Genomic DNA, 6,000 nt, shown 5'->3' with positions numbered 1-6,000 from the left:
AAGCGTTGACCTTTTTCCACTGTCTTATATCCACTCCTTCTCCCAGCACATCACACATCAGCAGCCACTGATTTTAGATAACGGCCCTTTGATGGGCCTTCTTCCACACCAAACTCACCCGAGCATATTTCATACTGCTGACTGCACCGCCCCGGGGATCCTGATGAGAAAATGTCAAGCGGATTTTAAAAGCATACAAAGAGAAAGCCATTAAAAAGAGTTGGCGTGACACCGTGGCGTTCCCACCAGCCACAGACCTCAGCAAATGTCATCGCTTTGACTTGGCGTGGTGGCGGCAGGGGACGATTACAGCCAAATTGGACTCTCAGCACTGGACGAAAAGGACACACAGAGGGACTCGCATACAATTCACAAAAGTAGTGGTACAGTAGGTGTCTTATTGTGTTTAATGTAATCACACTCTGTGTTTTATTTTGAAATATACCCTCCCACTCGGGCGGAACCTCCGTTTTACTTCCTGTTTGTTTACGTGGCCACTCCTCATCTACCTTGCTAGCAAAGCAGTTAGCTTTCCCATTAACGTGATATTTCATAGTTTTTATGCACTTATAAAGCTCCAAACAGTCAAGATGGGCTACTATGGTGTTAAAAGACTGACAGCCTTCCTGTTCGGTTAACTGAAAGGTAAGTTAATCCTTTTCTTGTCTTCTTGTTTGCTGGAAATTCACACCAATTACACTCGAATTTGGATTTAAGTTAAATAAAAACAGTCTTTAAGTGCTCATGACACAAAAAAGAAAGTTTGAAATAACAAGTAACAAAAGTTTTTGTCACAACCATCATAGATAACAAGGTATGATATAGGAGTGAAACGTCCTCAATGAGTTTTTTTGTACCGACGCCATCATGGTTGTGACGTCATGGGCAGACTACGTTCCAGGAACCAGATTTAAACACTATAAACCAAGAACTAGCCAAGAAAGTGACATATTCACAACAATAACGTGATATGATACACACACAGACACTGTGAAGTGAAAGAGGAATTAGCTTTGGAATGAAACCTCATAGTATTTTGTATGATTTGTAGCATAGATGTAATAAAAATATGTATGTACCTACTGAAAGTGACAGATGGACTCCAAGATATGCTAGAAAGAAAATGGAAAATTCAGGACTACAACATGTACATGTGTGCAACTAAAGTAACAACGAAAATTATATATTATATGTATCAATATGTTGTGAGGCGTATGATATGTTTATCACTGGCAGTAATATCTACAGCAGTTTAGCCGCCTAGCTTGCACGTCAGAAAGGAATTATCACTGTATTAGCTGGAGCGGTAGGCTAGCTACTATGGAGCATATTAGCAGGAGAAATGTGATTTGACTTACTCCTGCCTTGGCACGCTTTTACACGAGTGGTGTTTTCAGGAAACTTGAACAAGCTTACTCCGTCTCATCGGTTCCTCCAGCAAACGCCTTCAAAACAACGGAATAATATCAATAAACATATAACAAACAACAGAAATTCATCCAGAACTGCACCACGACAGTGGAGAAAGACGGTGTGGACAAAGACGTTGTCCTAACAATGCTTACAAGCTAATCAGCCTGTTAATTGCACCTATGTGACATGTCGTTTGTGTTTCAGTCCTCCCTTAAGATCCCGCCCGGGTGAAAAGCGAACCCAATTGCTCCTTCGCAGAAGCAATTAACTGCAGCTGGCTGGGAATTGTGCTCCAACACGGCACACGAGTGCTTACAATGACTCTGTGACCTACGCTTAGCCGACGTTCATTCACTCATTAAGGATGAACAATGCTTGGCCAAATGAACTGGCTGCCTCTCTGGGCGTCACCCGTGTGAGATTTGTTATGTCTGTGCCCTCTAACAGTCCAAGTACAGAACATGATCCTTCATTAATCCAGTGGCGAGAAACCCTGCAGCGTTTGCGGCAGCGCCGACAGCTCGGAGCGTCAACAAAAAAAAATAAGGTATGATAAATAAATAAGTTTAGCTTCAGCCGGTTTGAGACGCACAGTCTTGCTCTCCGATAACATGTTGTCCCTGAATGTTCCTTATTACCATTTAATAATTGGTTCTAGGCTTTCCATTTTCAAGTCAAATCCAGTTTGATACTGTGTCTCTGAAGGTTTGCATGCTTATTGCATGATCCTTGAACCACTTCAGGCCAAAACCTTTATCAGCATTGCAGCAGCGTTGGTTTCATTCATTTGCAGATTCATTAATTACTGGAGTGGAGTTAAAAAAAAACAAAAAAAAAAAAAAACACTTGACATGTCATCTATTTGAAATGCAAAGCAAAGCCCATTTGGGTGTTGGTAATGAACAATAAATAAATAAATCAATAAATACCGTGGGTTTACATGAGGTGAGTGGGAGCGTTGCAACTTGTTGTCGCCAAGCCTCTTTAGAGACTCTCAAGGTGTCGGAGGACTCTGGAAGCAAATGTCAAAAGCATTTTCAGCCTTTTTTTTTCCTCCCCCGACGGAGACCGCTGCCCCCACGACCTGGACCCGGATAAGCGGAAGAAATTTGGCATGAATTTCTTTCAGTGTTGGATTTATTGGGCTGTTAGAAAGCACTCTGCTAAAGTAGGTGGGATTCTTCCCTTCTATTGTCGTGTCATTGTGTGGATGCATGTATACACTAGAAATCTTACTCTAAATACTTGGAAAAGAAACCGAATACATAGTGTGGATTGCAAATGAACATATATATTCATTCATTCATTCATTTTCTACCGCTTTTTCCTCACGAGGGCCGCGGGGGATGCTGGAGCCTATCCCAGCTGTCTATGGGCGAGAGGCGGGGTACACCCTGGACTGGTCGCCAGCCAATCACAGGGCACATATAGACAAACAACCATTCATACTCACATTCATACCTATGGACAATTTGGAGTCGCCAATTAACCGAGCATGTTTTTGGAAAACTGAGCTCAGCTGTTGTGGTTTTTATGTTGTTTTTCTATGACTTGACAAAATGTCAACAGTGCCATATATCACATTAAAGGATGGGGGCTGACGTCATTGCAGATGAACTTCGAGGATCTGGAAATGTCTTGTTGACTTGTTAGCATGAGGGTTGTGAACGATAAACCGATTCACGTATGCGGTTGCATCAGTCGCAGCCTCTTGGATGGATAAGAATCAGCCATAAATCCTTCGGTGAGTGGATTGTAGAGACATGCACCAGGTAGCGCAAGACTAGCAACCGCTAGCCCGGGCTTCCGGCGAAAGGATTCTCCGTCGCTTAGCATTACTGAAGACAAGAATGATCCAGGGTTATTTTATTGCAGTAAGCAGTGTTAATGTGGTTGGAATTGTTCCACGTGGATCAAGCTAGAAACCAACTAGCTAACGTAGTCGCATCATCCTTCTGCTGGAGCTGCTGCTAGCGCATTAATTGCAGCAGCCAAGGTCTTGTTTACAACTAGTTGCATGTAACTCACACAGCTGCTTTGTGAGAATGTATGTGTTGGTTTTTTTGAGCCTCACATTCCTCATCAATATTTCACTACCTCTCCTCGCTGCCGGCGTCAGAAAGAGGTTTAGCTATGCTCCACCACACACGGCTGAAGGACGGGCTGGCAGGCTGCAATCCCTTCGGGAAAAGGCTACGACTTGTCTGGCGCTACCTGGGAGCTGCCACCGCCAGATGCTTGCAAACAATCCTTGCGCTATTTGTTTTCAGCTTTTATTTACACACACAAAGGCTGACGGGCCAACACGTGCTTGCACGCTAATCGAGTCGTCCGCCCGCAGAGGTGGGGTTAGGTTTCGCCGACTCGGTCCAGGTCAGCTCGGCGGCGGTTGATAGCTGTTGGATGTTATTGCGGTCAATCGTCCTGGATGGGAACGAGGAGTCATCTTTCTCCTGAGTCAATTCCGTTGGCTGCGTCTCCCCCAATGACACCATGGGGAGACCGCATGTGGTGCACCAAAATAGACTGCGTAACCAACGCTTGCTAGAAGACTATGAGGATACATGTATTCATAATCGGATGAACCACATTGTGATTGCGGGGTACGGTTACGCCGTTATTCCGTGTGTGTGTGTTTATTATGCACATCAGAATAAAAGTGTGGTGATGAGGATGCAGGATATTAACCTCCTCTATAGTTGTCATTTCCTTTTTTGCAATTTTCTGCTCGGCTTCATGTCCCATTACTGCCAGATCAGGCTTTTTCTCCCTCCCTCTTTGGCAAAGCCGCGCTCGTTTTATGGTTGAGCTTGTTGCACTAACACATGGGCGGCAATGACACACGAGCGTATTGTGAGTACGCATCATCATCATCATGCAGTGTGCGGGCTGGAGAACGGAGTGTTGGTTAGACTCTTCAGCAACGGATGACTTTTTGTATCATCAAAGTTGGGATGCAATGTAGAAATCATTTGAACTGTACGGCTGATTTAAGCCACACACAATGAAGAAGAGATTGGTTTGGGTGCTTTCCATTCCAAGTTCTTTTTTTGGGGGGGGGGGGGATCATTTCACATCATTACAGCTGAACGACAAGAATTAGATCAGGGTGTCCCAAACTTTTTCAAGTGAAAAATGAAAGAATGCAACTTTGCCACTTTGATGTTTTGTAAAGATGATAAGAAAATTGTCTTTATTGCAAGAAAAAAAGTGCATTTCAGATTTGTGATACAGTAAACCTTGGCTATATTGGACTCTCACTCTCGACTCTCGGAAATTCGCTCACAACGGACAGATAAAAAAGAACCAATTTTTCTGTAATGCATTTCCAATAAAATTTCATCGCATATATCGGATTTTTTATAACAGATTTCGCCTATTTTGGACAAAATCTCCAGTCCCGTTCCAATGCTTTTCCATTAAATTTCCCTCGCATATATCGGATTGCCGCATCGTGGCGCTCCGATTCGCCGAATCGTGACAGGCCGCTATACGACGTCATTTGCAGCGTTTGCAGCGTTGCCTGCGCGTCCAGGTACATTGGAAACATAGTCAAGGAAGTGCCTTTTTATAACGGATAAAATCCGATTTACGCATATACCGGATATAAATTCGCTATATGCGTAAAACGGACATTTTCCGGTATACGCATGTAACGGATTTCGCTTATATCGGACAAAACCAGTGGGAACAATTGAATCCAATATATCCGAGGTTTACTGTATAAGCCAAAAAGCCAATTATTCCTATCAATTGTGCTCTTTTCCCCATCCGTCCATCCATCCATTTCTTCCGCTTATCCGGATCGCGGGGGCAGCAGTCTCAGTACAGAAGCCCAGACTTCTGAGTTCCTGGCCACAAGGCCTTCCCAGGCCAGCTATGAGACATAATTCCTCCAGCATGGAGCGTGTCCTATACGTCTGCCCTGGGCCTTCTCCCGGCTGGGTATGCTTGGAACACCACACCTGGGGGCAAGCATAAGGGTTTGTGTTTTGGGAGGTGGTGGCGAGAGGGCGCATGGGTGCCGTGGTCTTCCAAATCTGGTTTCAACCGTTTCAACTTTCTTTTCTTCTCTTAATTCGGATTTTATGACAATAATATTTAGACCAGGGGTCTCAAACACGCGGCCCGCGGGACACTAGTTTGAGGCCCCCGCCTTGATATGAAAGTTTAATGTCAGTGCGGCCCGCGCAAGTTTGATGTGGATGCTGTATGGTATCATGTACCCAGAAAAAATTATTACGTTTGATTAATGTTCATGTTAAAGGTTAAATAACTGTTAATAGTTATCCTCCCTATCCGTGTGGAAGTGGTAAGTCTTTGCCTTTTTAAGTTTAAAGGAAATAACTTGGAGGCTACCGTTTAGGTCGCTAACTCTCTATTTGCGAGTTAGCATGTGTCTCAAGACCCTGCAGTTGCGCAATATGTTGTAAATAAAAAGAGTATAAATGTGATTATAGTCGTGTTTTGTCATGTCTACAGGGCTCTAATAATGCTTTGTTAATTTTAATCTGAAAAAAATAATTTGTCTACCCACCAACTATATGTAGTTTCTTAAGTTTTTATTATTTGCCGTTTTATTATTAT

At 43.5% G+C, this 6,000-nt stretch overlaps 1 long non-coding RNA gene across 2 annotated transcripts in view; it reads left to right on the top strand.

The window, feature by feature from the left end:
- The first annotated feature begins 469 nt into the window (after positions 1 to 469).
- Positions 470 to 6,000, top strand: part of LOC131107084 (uncharacterized) — a 46,271-nt gene continuing 40,740 nt past the window's right edge. For both annotated transcript variants that reach the window (XR_009120199.1, XR_009120200.1), the window contains exons 1-2: positions 470 to 645; positions 1,618 to 1,960. This is a non-coding gene — a long non-coding RNA (uncharacterized LOC131107084). The remainder of the gene's footprint in view (positions 646 to 1,617; positions 1,961 to 6,000) is intronic.

Source organism: Doryrhamphus excisus, chromosome 19 (genome assembly GCF_030265055.1).
Source record: "Doryrhamphus excisus isolate RoL2022-K1 chromosome 19, RoL_Dexc_1.0, whole genome shotgun sequence".
In the NCBI taxonomy this organism is placed as follows: Eukaryota; Metazoa; Chordata; class Actinopteri; order Syngnathiformes; family Syngnathidae; genus Doryrhamphus; species Doryrhamphus excisus.
The sequence above is the reverse complement of the archived record's forward strand: the minus strand, read 5'-3'. Positions and strand labels throughout refer to the sequence as shown.